A 17,524-nucleotide genomic window follows, 5' to 3' on the forward strand; every position below is an offset into this window, starting at 1 on the left:
CTCATTTCGAAGTTATGATTTGCATTAGTTATTCCTACATCGTAGCATTGACATGCATGCTTAAACTAGAGCTGAACAAACACATGGCTGATCAATAAATGGTTGTTTCAAAGACCACAGCCCACTACCCAGAATTTACAAAGTGCTGGGGAAAAAAAAAAGGAAGAAAGAAACCAAGAAGACAACTGTCAATGAACAGTAGACTAATGAAACAAGCAGACCATCCTCAAAAGAAGAGACATAAATGGTCAGTAAATATTTTAAAACCTGTTCAACATCAGGGAAATGCTTTGAGATACTACCTCATCCTAATTAGAAAGGCTGTCATCAATAAATCTGATAACCAGTGTTAGAGACAATATAAGGAAAGAGAAACGCTGATTCATCGCTAGTTGGAGTGCAAACTATACAGTCAAGTCAGTATGGTGCCAATTAGTATGGAGGTTTCTGGAAAAATGAAAATTAGAATTTCCACATGACCTTGCCGTTCTGCTCTTGGGCGTAGACCTGGAGACTCCATACCCTGCCACAAGGATACTTGAACATCCATCCATGCTGCTCATTTCACATTGCAAGAAAACAGAACCAACCTAGATGTTCATCAACAGATCATGAAAGTGTGGTACTTATTCACAGCTATAAACAACAGTGAAAATTGTAGGGAAATGGAAGGACCTGGGAAGTATAATATTAAGTGAGGTGACTCAAACTTGGAAATAAACCACACGTTCATGCTCATATTTGTATTCTAGCTTACAATATATGCGTACATGTGTATAAATAGGTATAAGAGTAGCTGGTGTCTTAGGATTTTTATTGCTGTGAAAAAACATCATGACCACAGCAATTCTTATAAAGAGAAACATTTAATTGGGGCTAGCTCACAGTTTCAGAGGTTTAGTTCATTATCATTATGGCAGGACATGGTGGTGTACAGGCAGACATGGTGCTGGAGAAGGAGCTGAGAGTTCTACATCTTGATCCACAGGCAGCAGAAGGAGACTGTGTGCCTCACTGGGCATAGCTTGAGCCATAGGAGACCTCAAAACCTGTCCCCACAGTGACCTACTTCCTCTAACAAGGTCACACCTACTCCACAAGGCCACACCTCCTAATAGTGCCACTCCTTATGGGCAAAGCCTTTAAAACACATGAGTCTATGGAGGCCATAGTTACACAAACCACCACAAGTGGCGAAGTCTAAACTTTAGAAAGGAGGCCAAGAGCGGTTAATATTAGTTGTATGGAAGGACAGCATGTGATGGTTCTGATAAATGGCGCTGGTGGTGGAGCTGGTTACCAGGGGAAAAGTCATGGGCCATGGCCACGACTACCAGAGTTACAAAGAGCTTTATTAGAAAGAAAGAGGGGGTAGGAGGGAGGAGAGCCAGGCCTGGAGAGAAAGAAAGATGGCGGGAGCAGAGCAGGGAGCAGAGAGGGAACAGAGAGAGAGGGTGGGGTTCCGCATGCAGCTTTTTTTTTTTTTTTTTTTTTTTTGTTTGTTTGTTTGTTGAGACAGGGTTTCTCAGTGAAGCCTTGGAGCCTTTCCTGGAACTCACTTAATAGCCCAGGATGGCCTTGAACTCACAGAGGTCCTCCTGCCTCTGCCTCCCGAGTGCTGGGATTAAAGGCGTGCGCCACCACTGCCAGCCCGCCCGCCCGCATCCAGCTTTTTAAGGCAGGTATATAGTCGCCAGCATCCGCTAACGATGCAAGACATAAGATCCCGAGGTGCGCATGTGCGGGAGTGAGGGCAGAAGGACCAGCGTCATGAAAGGGAACATAAAGCCACTTACTTCTTTCCAGTGTCAACTCCATCATAGCATTCCTTTCCTGTGTTCTGCCCGTGGTGGGTATGCGAATTCAACTTTGCTGTTTTGAAGTAGCCAGAGCCATTTTTTCTTTTTTTGCATTCCAAAGGAGTCCAACATGTGCTCTTCCTTTGAGGCAATGGTTGTGAAAGCTGACTTTTCTTTTTAATTCCATCGACCACTAGTGCAATAGAGTCAGACATGACTACAAGGAAGACTTGTCACACTGACCCACTTGGAAAAAGTTGTCTTTTTGTTTAGATTACTTTGTTTAATCTCATGTGTATGATGTTTTGCCTGCATGTGTGTGCGCACCACATGCATGCCTGCTTCCTGAGGAAGTTAGAAGAAGGCATCCTGTTTCCTAGCAGTGGAGTTAAGGATGACTGTGCACTGCCATGTGGGTGCTGGGAGTCAAACCCTGGTCCTTTGCAAGATCAACAAGTGCTCTTAGATGCTGAGCCATCATCTCCCTAGTCTTGAAAAAGTGATTTCAAAAGGTTTCGGGGGGCCGGGCGGTGGTGGCGCATGCCTTTGATCCCAGCACTCGGGAGGCAGAGGCAGGAGGATCTTTATGAGTTCGAGGCCAGCCTGGTCTACCGAGCGACAAAGCTACACAGGGCAACCCTGTCTCAAAAAACCAACCAACCAACCAAACAAACAAAAAAAGGTTTTGGGGAGAGGGACTTTGTATCCTGATAGTTTCTCTCTTTTCTTTGTTTATAGCTGTATCAAATAATCTAGTACCATATTATTTAACTTGTAAATTCTATTTCTATGCATAAAGTGTGGCTTAATTACAAAATTAAATATGGCAGCTCTTTTTCATGATTATTTTCATCTATTGCTCACCTAATGGGCCAGATTCTGCTAGGCACTGCACATGCAAAGGCAGATGAGAAAGAGTTTCTTCCTGGAGAGCTTCAATCTGTGTGGAGCGATGGCCATGTGCAGTGGGGCACAGGAGCTAGATCAGTTGCTGAGGGAAGGAGAGGAAGGGCAAGGCCAGAGAAGAGATAGGAACCCCACCCCACCCCACCCCACCCCACAAGACTGTAAGGAAGCAAGCAGTTTTCCAGGCAGTTAAAGTGGGAGTGAGGAGGAAGTAGCTGGACCAGACAGGAGGGTCACTGTTGGAATTTGGCCCAAGGCTTCCTCACAAGGAAGGCAGGAACTGATGGAGAGGCAAACCCAGGGAGCATCTGCTGGCTTTTGAGCCCACTCAGACTGGGTTAGGACAAGGTCTACAGTCCTTTTTCACAGGCGGGTGGACATGGGCAAGGAACCCAGCCAAGCCCAACTCTAAGAGGGCATTAACGGGCTAGTTGTCATTACAGAGTTCTTCCCAGGCTCAGGGTTCAGGTCAAGAGTGGGCTTCTCCAAAGGAGTGAGACTCATTGCTAGACAGAATCTATAAATGCAAAGCCTCCAAGAGCAGGATCTAGGTAGTATGGGCAGGAAGGGCTTCACCATACAGGAGCCCTGATGTGTTTATACCAAGTTGGGAAAGAGTCAAGTGGATGGAGCGACTTCTGCAGTTGTTGGAAGTTTGGCGACCTTGTGTGCAGCATTTAATGTAAAAAAGAACTGGGGGTTTGGAACCAGGTATAAACTGAGGACATGACTGCTCCAAGGTATGGTTGAGGGGAAGGTGTCATTGTAGCCATAGACACCTGGAAGACTCCAGAGCAGAGAGAGAGATTGTAGATTGAACATGGCCAGCAGACTGGACTTGGCCATGAGAGGAGTGAGAGAGAGATAGGGAGAGTGAGATGGGGAAAAGAAAGAGTGTGGGCAAAGGAGACCAAGAGAGAGGGTGTCTAGAGAGGAAGACGAAAGAGAGAATGTAGGGTTATGTGGGAATGAGGGGGAGGGAAGCCCATGAGATGAAGATGTTTAGAGCAGGGGGCAGGGTGAGAAGAGCCAAGATGCCTGCATGGACTCTGTACCAGGTAGTTGGGATACTGAGAGAGCCTGGAGGCCAGCATACACTTTGGTAGGCTAATACGCACCGCAGATAGTCATTTGTCGCCTTTGACAATGATTAGGAAATGACTCCTTTGAGAGAGGGGAATGGGTGCCAGAATTTTGGGGGAGTTGAGTGTTCTTTGGACCTGACAAAGTCTCTCAACCAACAGCCCTGTGGAACACGTCATTGTTGTTTTTCCTGTGCAGATGAGGACACTGAAGGTGAAAGTGGTTTACCTAAAGTCTTGCAGGAGGAAGTTGTGATTGAACCCATCGGCTCTCTGATTCCAAAGGCTGTGGTTTCCCTTGTGCTACGATCTACAGAGAGGCCTGACTAGCTACCTTAGTGAAACAAAAAAATACAAAAGACCAATGTGAAATATGTACTTCTCAGGTTACATTTTATCAATAAGTGCATTATGTTTTGTAGGTAAATATTTTATGTGCTTGCGTAATTATATTTACCTATAAATAAAATACACTTTAGCTGTGTCTTAAGCTACTGTTACATTACTGTGGAAAGGCACCATGACCAAGGCAACTCTTGTAAAGGAAATCAGTTAGTTGGGGGCTGGTTTACAGCTTCAGAGGTGTACTCTGTTGTCATCATGGCAGGGAGCAAGGCGGCATGCAGGCAGACATGGTGCTGGAGAAGTAGCTGAGAGCTACATTGGGATCTATAGGCCAAGAGAGAAATGACACCATGCCTGCCTTGGGTATTTGAGACCTCAAAGCCCACCCCTAGACACACTTCCTCCACACCTCCTAATCCTTCTAACCCTATCAAAGAGTTCTACCCTCTAGTGACGGGGTATTAGCATATATGGACCTGTGGGGGCCAATCTTATTCAAACCACCACATGCCTGCGTACTCCCCCTCTTTATTTGTGAATACTTCTTATTCTATCTTAATTAAAGGTATGGCTTTTTTAACTCCTCCTTCTCTCACCAGTATTAGTTGTGACATTCCGCTTGTACCCATCATTATAATTTATCTACCTAATTGTCCATCTGTCCATCAACCTACCTCTAAGTGGTGGCTTTGTCTCTATCCTACCCATTTGTGTATACCTGCACATTTCCCCTGACTTCTAGTAATTATCCTATTTTCCTGCTCCTGGAAATAATTTTCTGTTTCTTTCCTGGTTTCCTGGTGGTTCATTTTCTCTCACTCAATTATTTAAGTCTGGTCTGATCATTTTTGCCCTGTTGTTCTCCAAGCTTCTATCAGTCAGGCTCATCTGCCAGATGCAACGGCCACATCTCAAGCCTTGTCTTGGCTTCTCTGCAGGGCCTTGTGTGACTGGCTGTCCCATCCCACTCTACAGGCATCGTCTCTTGGCTTCTGGAGCACTCTCCTTGCTCTCCTTAGCCATCCTCCCTCACTCTGTGGTTGGCTCATCGTCACCTGCTCACTGTGGCCTCTTCTCTGCACTTCAGCCCCCACTGATCTCATCCAGTCCGTTATGCTGACCACCCTCTCTTTGCACCTACACTCCAGACCTTTCCTCTGAACACCAGGCTCATATGTTCAACCATCCACCGAACAGGCTTCCTCAGGCATGTGGCAGAGACCACAAAGGCAACAAGCCTGAAACTGAGCTGCTGCCCTTCTGAAGTAGCGGCCCTACTCCAGTAGATGAGAGTCAGAACTTAAGACGTCAGAGTCCTTCTAGAAGCTTCTTTCATGCCACGTTCATGAGCGCAAGCCACGCTGGTTGTGCCTTCGTAATAAGTCAGGAGACGGATTAGATATTTGGTTCACCAAGTTCCTGCTGGCACAGGACAGGCTCATCTCTATTTGGAATCTTCAGGATAATTTTGTGCCTCAGCCTGCTTGTACTCTTGCTTCTGTGGGTTGTTTTCAAAAAGCACAGAGTGGTCATTTCAAAAGTTGCAGTAACGTGTAACTTCTTTGCTCAAAAACTGTCAAGGTTTCTTGTCTCTCTCTTTTTAAAAATTTATTTTATGTGCATTGGTGTGAGGGTGTCAGATCTCCTGGGACTCAAGTTACAGTTGTGACCTACTATGTGGGTGCTGGGAATTGAACCCAGGTCCTCTGGATAGAGCAGCCAGTGCTCTTAACTGCTGATCCATCTCTCCAGCCCTCCCATCTCATGCTCTTAGGCATCTACCTCCACAGAGGTAGACTTCAGAATTAACTCAAGTAACCCACAATTTATAGAGGAGAAGTCTGGGGCCCAGAGAGGGAAAGAAACTTTCTCAAAATATCACAGCTTGCTAGAATAGAGCTATGACTGAGACCTCCTTGGTGTCCACATCATCGTCATCATCGTCATCATCTTCATCAGCAACTGCTATCTTTCTGGCAAGCTTGCTCCCCCTAGCACTCAACTCCTTAAGTGGCCCTAGTTTTCTACATCTTGTGAGCAAACAGCCCCATGGAATAACAAAATCCCTGCAAACAATGTTTTAAATGTGACTGATGGTATAGGAAGCACAAATTGAATGCCATGTATGCAGTTTCTATGCAGAAATCAAGTTAAATTGTTAGCTCATTTGGTGGAACTGAGGTGAGGGCCTATATAAAGTTATGCACATTTGTGTAATTACTATTTCCTTTAAAGATCTTTCCAGGAACATACTAAGCCTTCAGAGCTGACTAGCATCTTTCACAGGGGGCTGGGCAGATGGCTTGGTGGTTAGGAACACTTGTTCTTGAAGAGGACCTGGGTTCAATTCCCAGCCATCCACTCAGTGGGTCACAACTGTCCATAACTCCAGTTCCATGGGACCCTGGTCCTCTTCTTTTTATCTCCGTGGGCATCAAGCACACATGTGAGCAAAGCATTCGTACACATAAAAGAAAAAGAAATAGATCTTTTAAAATCAAAATCTAGCACGGAAGGCTGCTATGTGAGAAGTATGTGTGACATGCTGTTCTGCCCCAGAGGGAAAGAGTGGATGTGTGCCTACAAGGTCCTCAGTGAGACTGGCCAGCCACCCACACTGTCTAGACAGGGTGATGCTCTGTTTGCAGTCATGTGATGAGAGGAAAATAGTCTGAACTGAGAGGCCCACAGACCTACAGATGCTTAGGTTAGGAGTTCCGCAATAAAATGTAGAGTGATCTCAGTCTCTCTGGGGTAAGACCTGCCAGCCTCCACACCTTTATCATGCTTCACTTTTGGATGTAATAGGATATCTAAGGAACATTAGCTCTCTGAGGGGAATTGAGACAGAAAACATGGAATCCAAGAGGCAACACAATAACACACAACAACCACTCAAAGAAATGGAGGCAACATGGAGAGCAGTGGAAACTTCAGGGCTGGGGTGTGGTTCAGTGGTACAGTACAGGAAACCAACTAGCCAACCAACCAACCCCCTAATCTGTAATGCTAGACTCAGCAATAAAAAGGTTTGGTGACAAGGGACGTGTAGCAAGGAGAGCTCAGAGGAGGAGAATGACCTCTTGGAATTAAAAGCATTCTGGCAGAAGTAAATAGCTACAGGGTTTGGATTAGAAAGTCGCAACAAATAAAGAAGGCAGTGGAATGGAAACTGAGCAGGTTATTCTACAAAGCCCAATCGATGTCTGAGTAGTAAGATGTACAGAACAAGAGAAGAGGGATACCGAAGGAGAAAGCATTATAGAAATAACAAGAAAAAGTGTTGGGGCTGAGGAGGCAGCTGAATTGATAGAGAGCTTACCTAGCTGCAGGAGATCCTGGGCTCTGGCCTCAGCACCTCAGAAAACAAGGCACAGTGGCACGAACCAAAGTCTCAGCACTCGGAAGGTGGAGATGAGAAGATGAGAAAGTCACTGTCATCCATGGCTACATAGAAAGCGTGAGCCAGCCTGGCAACGAGGGAACCTGTCTCAAAAAATAAACAATTCAATACATAGGATTTTTCTTCTCTTTGTTTTCGTTTTGTATTACTTTATTTTAATTATTCTTTAGATGTCTGTTTGTTTTCTATGGAGAGACAGAAAGGGTGTGGATTCCCCATGAGAACAGAGGTTGGGAGGGAAGCCATGATCAGAATATATTTTATCCAAAAAAAAAAAAAAAATCTATTTTCGATAAAAGAAAAGCAGAAACCAGTAGAGAGAACTGAAGGATGTAGGCTGCTGGATGTAAGCATTTCACGTGAGTACTTGGAGCAAAGCCTACAAATGAAAAAAGAAAAAGATGTATACAAATGGAAGCTTCTAGAGAGTGATGGGGTGTGACTCAGTGGAAGAACACCGAACAAATAGCCTGTGCATGCAAATAAATAGGCGAAATGTGAAACTCTGGAGCCTGCATGGATTCTGTGTGAGAACAGGATGGTAGCACTGGTTACAAGACACTGAATGCCGACCTTTAAAATCCTGGAGGAGAGTTCTTCAGGTGGTTCAGCACATAAAGACACTTGCCACCAAGACTGACTACCTGAGTTCAATCCCCAGGACCCCCCAGACCAACTCCTTTATGTCATCCTCAGACGTATACACAAGCACTATAGCATTCTTGTGTGAACAGGCACACTAGATAAATAAGTAAATACATTTAAAAATTATGAAAAAGTTCAAGAGGAGATGATTTCTGAGAAACTGCCAGAGAAATTATTAATCAAATGCGTGGGTGGAATGATGGTGTTTTCAGACGTGAGAAGAGCCAGTTTCTTGCCTCCCACAGAGGCTTTCTGAGAAGCGACAAGCTTCTGTTCCTCCAACGAGGGAGTAAACAAGAAAGAATAAGTGGGCTCTTCTATTAAGCCCCAGAAACAACTAGTGTGGGTTGGTGTAGGAGCAGAGAAATTTCCAGAAGGGAGAGCTTCAAGAAATTAAAAACAAACAAACAGTATTGGGTTGTACTGTGAGTTATATAGTTTTGTGGGAAAGATGACGCTGAATTCGTCAGTGTTAGTTATATTGAAACACAGGCATCCAAACAGGAGACAGTTATAGACTTGAGAAATGACAGATGAGAGGTGTGTGTGTGAAAGGAGTGAGTCATGACACCTCACATGGCTCTCCTGTGAGCATAACCACAGGGTCATAATATTAATAATGAGACGTGCTGAGGTTGACTTAATAGCATTGGTGTAACTTCATTAGGGGCAGCATGTGGGCTCAAAGTGAACTAAACCTTTATTTTGCATGATAGGAAGTCCGTGACTAACACCCCCTTATGCTGAAAACAAGAGCCATGGAAGTATGTGGTTTACAGACACCGCCGCAGTAGCACAGAAGTAGCTAAGAGATGAAAGTTGTTGCGTTTGAGCCACAGAGACCAAGGCTGTGGAGGGCTGGGAAGGGCTTGAGCCTGGTGGGACCGCTTGACATGAAGGGTCATGGATGTGTTTTGCTTTGATTAAAAAGAGGGCTCAGTGGTTCCAGTCTCTGGATGGGTGCTGAAAACAGGACAGTGACTGCTGGAGACACCACGTTCACCACGTGGTCACGTGTATTCTCCGTGAGGCTCTTTTCTGTATGGTGGTGTCAGAGGAGCTTAGTGCTGAAAGTGAACCCCTGCGCTTTTCCTCTCAGCGTTAGAAACCCCTCCTGGATTTTGTTTTCAACTCGGATTTAACTTCAGCTCTTGACATGCAGTGAGTAAAGGCCTTTGGGAGGCAGGTTTGTGAGTGAAATTCTTAAGCTCTGTGCCTAGGCTCCTTTCTAAAATTGTCACCTTATCAGCAAATGGGCAGAACACTTCTAGCCTCACAGGACTATCTGAGGAATAAAAAAGTCGGTTAGAACACAGAGTGTCTAGGCTGGCAGCTGATAAATAATGAGAATGAAGCCTACGGGGGACAGCTGCAGCTAATCCTTGGTCTGAGGTAGGAATCCCATTAATGCTGGGCTGGGGCTTCACAGATGAACCTTTGAGGGGGAGCATGGGTCGTGGGAGGGGAGAGGGAGTAGAGGGAGCAAAGGGGGTGGGGGGGTAGGGGCCATCCCATAAGCTGCTTGAACTTAGCAGACGTTCTTATTGGATTTCCAGTATCGTATTTTCTCACTTGACTTCAGTGCTCAGCAAATTTTCAGGGCTTAGGTCTTGGGATGCCTTCTGTGTAAGGATCTACAAAGACACTTAGCTAATTTATGTTCATGCCCCATTATCAGAAAAACTGCCCACATCCCAAGTAGTGTGGAATAATGGCTCCAGGGTCAACAGCGAACTCCTTTACCCTAGGCTTCGGGTGTGTGGTGGTGGCTGTTCATGGATGCCAGGGACCTGGCCTCTGCTTCATTCCTGTGACAAGCTATAGCACCCTGACCGGACACAGAACTTGTTAGCTTTGCTCTGCTTTGCAAGGCTGGAACATGAAATTCTCAGTGTGTGTTCTTGTTCAGTGTGTGGACTGCTTGGGCAACAGGCACTGCTCTTGAAGTCTTGGCTGTGGTCTGAGGTCAGTATCTCATACGTCAGTACTCTGGGAGAGCACCCCTGAAGACAAGTATCACAGAGGTAGCCCCTTTCTTACACTCATCTGTGGAAGAAAGGAGAGATCGCCTGAGTTGCCACCAGAGTAGCAAGATAGGGGGACAGTCCAGTGAGGTGGGAAGATTCAAACAGAGCAGACGCGGAAGAAGGCCTTGGCTGCTTAGACCCCAGGAGAAAAATGGGAAACTGATTCAGATGTCAAACCCAGTGAGTGACTCTCTTGGGATCTGAGGGAGACCAGGGAAGAGCTGCTGGGAGAAACAGGTAGAGTTGGGAGTATGGACTGAATGAGAGCTGCGTGGAAACTACAAGGATGCACATGGGGACATCTTAGTCAGGGTCTCTGTCGCTGTGAAGAGACACCATGACCACGGGGCAACTCTTATAAGGAAAAACATTGAATCGAGGTGGCAGCTTACACTTTCAGAGGTTCAGTCCATTATCATCATGGCGGGACATGGCGGCATGTAGGCAGACGTGGTGCTGGCTACATCTTGATCGGCAGGCAACAGGAAGTGAACTGTGACACTGGGAGTAGCTTGATCATATGAGAGCTCAAAGCCCACCCCCACAGTGACACACTTCCTCCAATAAGGCCACACCTCCTAATAGTGCCACTCCCTTTGGGGGCCCTTTCTTTCAAACTGTGGGGGCGGGGCATGGTGAGGAGGTTGTGCAAGTGGACCAGTGGCCTGCCCAGTGTGGGTAGAAAAATCTTGGCAAACTCACCTTTAGCAACTTTAGTACTTTGGCAACCCCAGTTGCTCCACAGGTCCGTTATTGCTGCAGACTTAGGGCCTGGGAGAGACTGTTTTTGTGGGGTAGTCTAACTCACCCAAATTCCATCAAAAAGGGGTTTTTGTGAGAGAGATAAAGGATGAATACAGTAAAAGAGCAGAGTTCATAGCTACTGTGGCCACCAAACATGTACCATCTAGGTCTGATGGTCTCTTAACCGCCTCCCTCTGCCTTGGTGTGGGTCTCTGCATGGCAGTTTCAGCCTTCAGCAGGTCCCCTACTGGTCCTTCCCAAAGGTTGTATGTGTCTTTTGCTTATCTCAGGTTCTGCTACTTTTCCTCTATGCCCAGTCTTTGAAACAATACCTGGTCAGCCTATTTCTCTCTTCAATTGTTCTCAATGTCCTCCCCTCCATTCCCCATGGCAGGTCCAGGAGTGTGAGTGACTTACTAGCATTGTTGGAAACCTGCAAGCTATTTACTTAAGGAGTTGGGAAAACTGCCCCCAGGGAGCCCACAATCCCCTCAGGGGCCTGCTAGAGTGCAGGGTGTACAGGGATAGTCAACTAGGCAAGGCCAGGAGAATGGCTCCCCATTGCCTGGGACATCAGGGTCTCAAAAATCCAGCCATTTTTTTTGGACGGATTACCTAGTGAATTACTAACCTTCATGAAATAAAAGTGGCCTAGAATAAAGAAGGTAAGCAGGCTGACTGCAGAGAGAATATTTGTGTGGGGTGTGGGATGGCAGGGGAGGCTTTCTCATTAAGTAGGCTAGTGAGCTGGCTGCTCATGGCTTTCCTGTTCTGGGGAAGGCCCCTTCCTGCAGGCCTGCGGCTGCTGTCTAGCTGGCTGTCAGCAAGCAGCACTGGCTGCCCGCCTTCACCACAGTGCCTCTGGCTGACTTCTGGTGTTTTGTTGACATTAATTATACACAGCAGCAAAGTGGCCAAGGCCTCCAGCAACACCCCCCCCCCTTTTGGTATCACCTGTTGCCTTTACTGTTTGCTGTGCACTGCCCTGAATTTTTATGAGACCTCGATATTTCCAGCCTTGCAAACGGCAAGGTAGGCTTCAGTTTTCTGTTAGTGTCTGCTCACCTCTGTCTCCTCTGGGCACAGCCCTTGCTTTTCTTTGTCTCAAAGGCTTTTTTCTTTTCTTTTCTTATTTTTCTCCTTTTTCCACCTAGACACTTCTCTGCGATTTGACCACCCTCCCCTGCCCTTCATGGCTTTCTGACTTCTTGCCTATGCTTAACTCAGGCACCAGTCCCTGGATCTAGCCTCGAGGATCTTATCTGAGATGGAAGCTGAGCTAGTTGTGAGCACAAGAAAGGCTAATCCAGACTCCTGGGACCCACCCCATACTCATTTCCACTAGTTTGATTGTGGTGTGGAGGAGAGAGCACCATGGGAGAGATGCCATGCCTTTCTGACATAGTGGCCTTGGAGATTGAATGTTTCTGCTGTGCAAACACCTGGGCAATTTGGAAAGTCTTTGACCCCGACCTCCCAGACTGTGGCTTAAGGAATTAATCATGGGTTTTCCCAGTACACACACACCACACACACACACACACACACACACACACACACACACACACACACACACCCATATTTGCAAAAAAAAAAAGAAAAAAAAAGAAAATTCCCCACCCTAAAATTAAACAGACCCAAAGTCTGAACACCTCAATGTGGAGCTTCACATTAGATTTTAAGTTTTCAGTATCGAATATACTTTATGCACTTATCCTCCACCAAAAGCGGAAAAAGTGCACGAGAGAACTGAAGCTGTAAAAACAGCTGCTCATCCTCCTCACGGCTGTGTTTGTGCCGCAGTCAGTCTTTCTTGTTATCTAGTTGGTCCCTTGTTGTCCTGCCTTCGTGCTATACTGTGCCCACAAGTACATTTGTTTACATATAAACATGGATTCTTGGCTAGGTTCCACATGTGAAGGAGAACGTGTGTTGTTGTTTTCTTTCTTAGGTTATGTGATCTTATTTGATGTTATTCATTCTAAGCATCCCAAGCTCTTCCATTTTTCTGCGATTTTGTGATTTTGCACACACACACACACACACACACACACACACACACACACACAGAGGCACGCGCACAAACACACCCCCTGAATTTTCATTATCCATTCATCTGTTGATAGGCAAACAGTTTGGCTCCAGTTGTTTGCGAGAGGGAATCAACAGCCATAAAGATGATGTGCAAACATCTCTGTGGTAAGGGAAGGAGTTCTCTGGGTATTTGCCCAGGAGTGAAATAGCTGGGTCATGTGGTCAACGGATTTCCACAATGGCTGTATCAGTTTGTGCTCCCACCAACAGTGAGTAAGGATTCCGTTCTCTCCACACCCTGTTGTCAGATTTGTTGATGACAGCCGTGCTGACTGGGTATCAGAACGTGTTACATAGTATCTCTGAGTAGTTTTAATTCCTAGTTCCCTGATGGCTGGGAATACTGAAGACTTGGAAACATACTTACTGGCCATTTGTGTCTCTTTCTTTTTTCTTTTCCCCTTTTGAAAGACATCTGTTCAGTGTCTTTCTTTCTTTCTCTCTCTCTCTCTCTCTCTCTCTCTCTCTCTCCCTTCCTTCCTTCCTTCCTTCCTTCCTTCCTTTCTTTCTTTCTAGAAGATTTATTTATTTATTTATTTATTATGTATGCAGCATGCATGCCTGCACACCAGAAGAAGGCACCAGATCTCATTATAGATGGTTGTGAGCCTCCATGTGGTTGCTGGGAATTGAACTCAGGACCTCTGGAAGAGCAGCTAGTGCTCTTAACCTCTGAGCCATCTCTCCAGCCCCTCTGTTCAGTTTCTTTGCCCATTTGTTAATTGGCAATTTTGTTTCCTTGGGTTTCAGTTTATGCAATTCTTTGTAATTCAGGATACCAGCCCCTTGTCTGCCATGTAACTGGCAAGGATTTTCTCCTACTCTGTGGGCTGTGTGTATGCCCTGCTGGTGTTTTCCTTTGCTTTGCAGAAACTTTATTTTCCCAGAGTCCCATCTGTTAATAGATGGGGTTAGTGTCTCTGCTATTCACATTCTATTTAAAATGTTCTCACCCACCCCCATGGAGAGCATTCCCTAGGCTTCCCTCTAGAAATCGAGGCCTTTCAGGTTGTAAAGGAAGGCCTTGCATCCATTTTGAAATGATTTTTGTATCAGGCGGAGACATGGATCTAATTTCAGCTTGTGCAGGTAGAAATCCAGCACAGCTTGCTGAAGAGGCTGCTCAGTCGCCCCCGAACCCCCTGGTATGTTTTTCCCTCCACTGTCGTCCTCTGTTCCATCCCATCCGTCTTCCAGTGGATTTCGATGCCACCACAGCCTGTTTTCACCATCCTGAGTGTGTAAGTTGAGGCCAGGGATTGTGGTACCTCCAGCTCTACTCTTTCTCTTCAGGATCGCTTTGGCTGTTCACGGTCTTTTGTGGTTTCATACGAATCCTTGAATTGCACTTTTCCCCAAACTTGTGAAATATGACATGAGAATTTTGATAGGTATTACGTTGGATCTGTTTGTGTTGTAGAGGTCTTTTGCTTCCTTGTTTTGATGTATTTCTAAATTTTTTTTTTTTTTTTTTTTTTTTTTTTTTGGAGGGGGATACAGTTTCAAATACTGTATGTGATTAGCACAAAAAGAATTTATGGGGACTTAAATACCAAGCCTTTGAGGGTCATGTAGAATTTATAGTCCAACTATGTAGGGTACTGCATGTAGATGATAGGGAATCCAGGGGCACATGCATGTTATGTAGCCATTAAATGACAGTGCAGAACACTGTGATGACATTAAGCCACACCTTACCCTTCCCCATCTTTATAAAAAATCTAGCTAACAAGAAAGACAATACGAGAATCAGAAAGAATATTGCCTATCATGGGTCGTTTTCTTGGGTAGAGCAAGATGGAGTAACTTTTTCCTTTCACTTCAATTTTATTTTATTTTTTAAATGTATAAATGGAAGCTAAATTTCTTTGGCACAAGAATTCAGTTAGTTCCCTGTGTTCAGATGTAATCTATGGATCGGAAATTCAGACCCAGTTAGAAGTGCTTCCAGAATGAATGAGAAGTTTCACATTGGTAAGAGCAGAAACGGGTTGACGAGATCAACAAACCCGCAGGCTCTGTCTGAACACAGGACTGGGGCTGGGTTGGAAGATGTCTTACCTTGCCTTTCTCCCTACAAATGCTGAGTAGCGTCAGGCTTCAGTGGCCCTAGTAACGTTTGCCTTACTTAATTTGTTACTCAGACTGGGCAAAAACAGATGGACGTGGGTGAACAGACGGCCACCTTAGGTTGTTTGGAAGAGTGATGTGCTCTGGAAGGGCTCAGAAGTGGGGCAGGGGGGAGGCGGTGAGGGCGGAGGGGAAGGGTGCTCACTCGCAGCATGCTTGTATTTGTGTCCGTGCTTCTGAATCCAGCTTGCAGTCTCACTTTTCACTGCAGGCAGGGCTAGAGCCAGCTGTGCCAACCGCAGCAGCCAGCGGCCCGGAGAGGAGCAACCAGTGCCACAGAAGTCAACTGAAATGAACCGGCCCCCTTGAGCCCCTCCCAAAGGCCTGGTACCCACTTTCCATCTCAATGCTGAGGTAAGAACCTTTAAATCCAGCTGGCGGGAAGGCAGAATGCCTCTTTGGGGAAAGGGCCATTCTCGAAGGCTCAGGGAAGAAGGAGCGGGTGTTTTTAGTCCCAACTTCTGCCTCCATCTCAGTTCATATGGAGGCAAAGTCACTGGAGGCTGAGGAAGCCTTGTTAGTGTAGAACATCCAGAGTCTTGCCATGTTCCCCATTGCTAAGGAAATTTGAACCCTGAAGAGAATGAACTTCTCCTCAAAGGCTACACCAGTTTCTGATGGATGCTTCTGTGCTCTGTTCTGCAAAGGAAAGCAAGCTCCCAGGAAACATTTGTGTGTGTGTGTGTGTCCAAGAGACATATACAAAGATGACAGAAATTATGCAGGGAGGTTAGGGCAAAGCATTCCTCTAGGCTTACTGAAAATGATTTTAATAAACTTAGATGTGTTCTGATTATAAAAGTAACAAGTACTCCTACAACATTTGGAAGAAAATAAAGCAGGGTCTAAAAATAGCTCTCTATTAGAGTTTCTCTTAGGCTCCCATGGGTTACTGGTCCCTTCTGCCTGGAGGTGGAAGGATGACTCCCATGAGGGTCCAGAGGAGCTCTTGTCCAGTATAGAATCTCTCCAGAGTTGGTTCTAAGCATCCAGGAATTGTACAAACTGGTTGTTAAAATGTGGTGGCCCACGCCTTGAATCCCAGCACTTGGGAGGCAGAGGCAGGCGGGATCTCTGTGAGTTCGAGGCCAGCCTGGTCTACAGAGCGAGTTCCAGAACAGCCAGAGCTACACAGAGAAACCCTGTCTTGAAAAACAAAACAAAAGAATTGTTAAAACAAAACAAAACAAAACAAAACAAAACAAAACAAAGCACTAACCTCTCCCCTCAAAAGAACCCCAGGAAATAAAAAGACAAAACGATACAAAACATCTGGCAGCTTAAAACTGACTCTTGTGGGAAAGCGACAAATTGCCCCGGAAACTGGAGAAGCTACCAAGCAGACTTTCTAGGGCTTTTTTCTTATGCTGGTGCTTGGGATCAAAGCTGGGGCCTTGAGCATATGAGTGAAGTGCTGGACCACTGACCCTGAGTCGCCTCCCCTACGAACAGTAGGCGTTCAGTACACAGGATACGATCCTCCGTGAGAACAAGAGAGTGTGGTTTGTGGTCTGTTGGCAGTACCTCATGGGTAGCTAGGATGAGGGGCTGCTACCTAAGGGCAGTGAGAATGTCTGCTCTGGGGAGGCTCCTTGGCTGCAGGGAGGGGGTTGGGCCACCAGGAAACCTTTGGTTTATTGATGGAGAGAAACTGGCTGCATTTCTCTCGCTCTCTGACTGACATCTTGGGGGTTCTGAATTATTGATACCCCTTCATAAAGGCGGATGAAAGACCTCCATTTATTGTCCAACATCTGGGGCACATTTTCTTCCTGGAAAAGTTGAGGGGCTGGCCAGGGAAGTGTGGAAAGGAAGCCTTAGGAACACTAGACGTGAAGGCCAGGACCCAGTCGGGGCTTTTGACTCTCCGAGGAATCACGCCTGTGACTTCCTGCCAAACACGAGGCTTCAACAAAAGCCCCTTTCTTCAAGGCCCCACTGTCAGGAGATTAGAGCTAATTAAATTAGCATAATGAAGTCTTGGCCTCTGCCTTTCTTCTTTCTGAGTTTTCTGGCTCCTACTTTGCAATTCTTGCACGGTCCCTAAAAGAGGGTTTAGGGACAGGGTGAGACATCTGTGACAACCAGTTTCCTTATGTGGTTCAGAAAATGAGAAAGGTAGCAAGGGTCTTCAGCAAGCACCTGGACCCTCCCCCTCATCCTAAGAATCCAGGCCACCAGCCGCTGCTAGTGAAGCTATGGGATCCTGGGGAGGAAGAAGCTAGGCTGGCGGGCGGGCCTGGTCCCTGAGGCCTCTGGTCCTCTGACCCTTGAGCTGTTGTTGTACTTAACTAGCAAAGGGAACCTGACTGTTGCTTCCGGCTGCCAGCCTTGACTCTGCCTTTCCCA

The 17,524-nt window shown here is 46.1% G+C and overlaps 1 protein-coding gene across 5 annotated transcripts in view; it reads left to right on the top strand.

Annotated features, from left to right (window-relative positions):
• The window catches only part of St6gal1 (ST6 beta-galactoside alpha-2,6-sialyltransferase 1), a 127,973-nt gene that overhangs the window by 12,855 nt on the left and 97,594 nt on the right, over positions 1–17,524 (top strand). For 3 of the 5 annotated variants that reach the window (XM_036203959.1, XM_036203958.1, XM_036203964.1), the window contains exon 2: positions 15,387–15,529. The exons of the other annotated variants lie outside the window; for them this stretch is intronic. The gene's annotated coding sequence lies outside the window, so the exon portion shown is untranslated. The remainder of the gene's footprint in view (positions 1–15,386; positions 15,530–17,524) is intronic. 5 annotated transcript variants of the gene reach the window in all.

Source organism: Onychomys torridus, chromosome 12 (assembly GCF_903995425.1).
Source record: "Onychomys torridus chromosome 12, mOncTor1.1, whole genome shotgun sequence".
Taxonomy (NCBI): domain Eukaryota; kingdom Metazoa; phylum Chordata; class Mammalia; order Rodentia; family Cricetidae; genus Onychomys; species Onychomys torridus.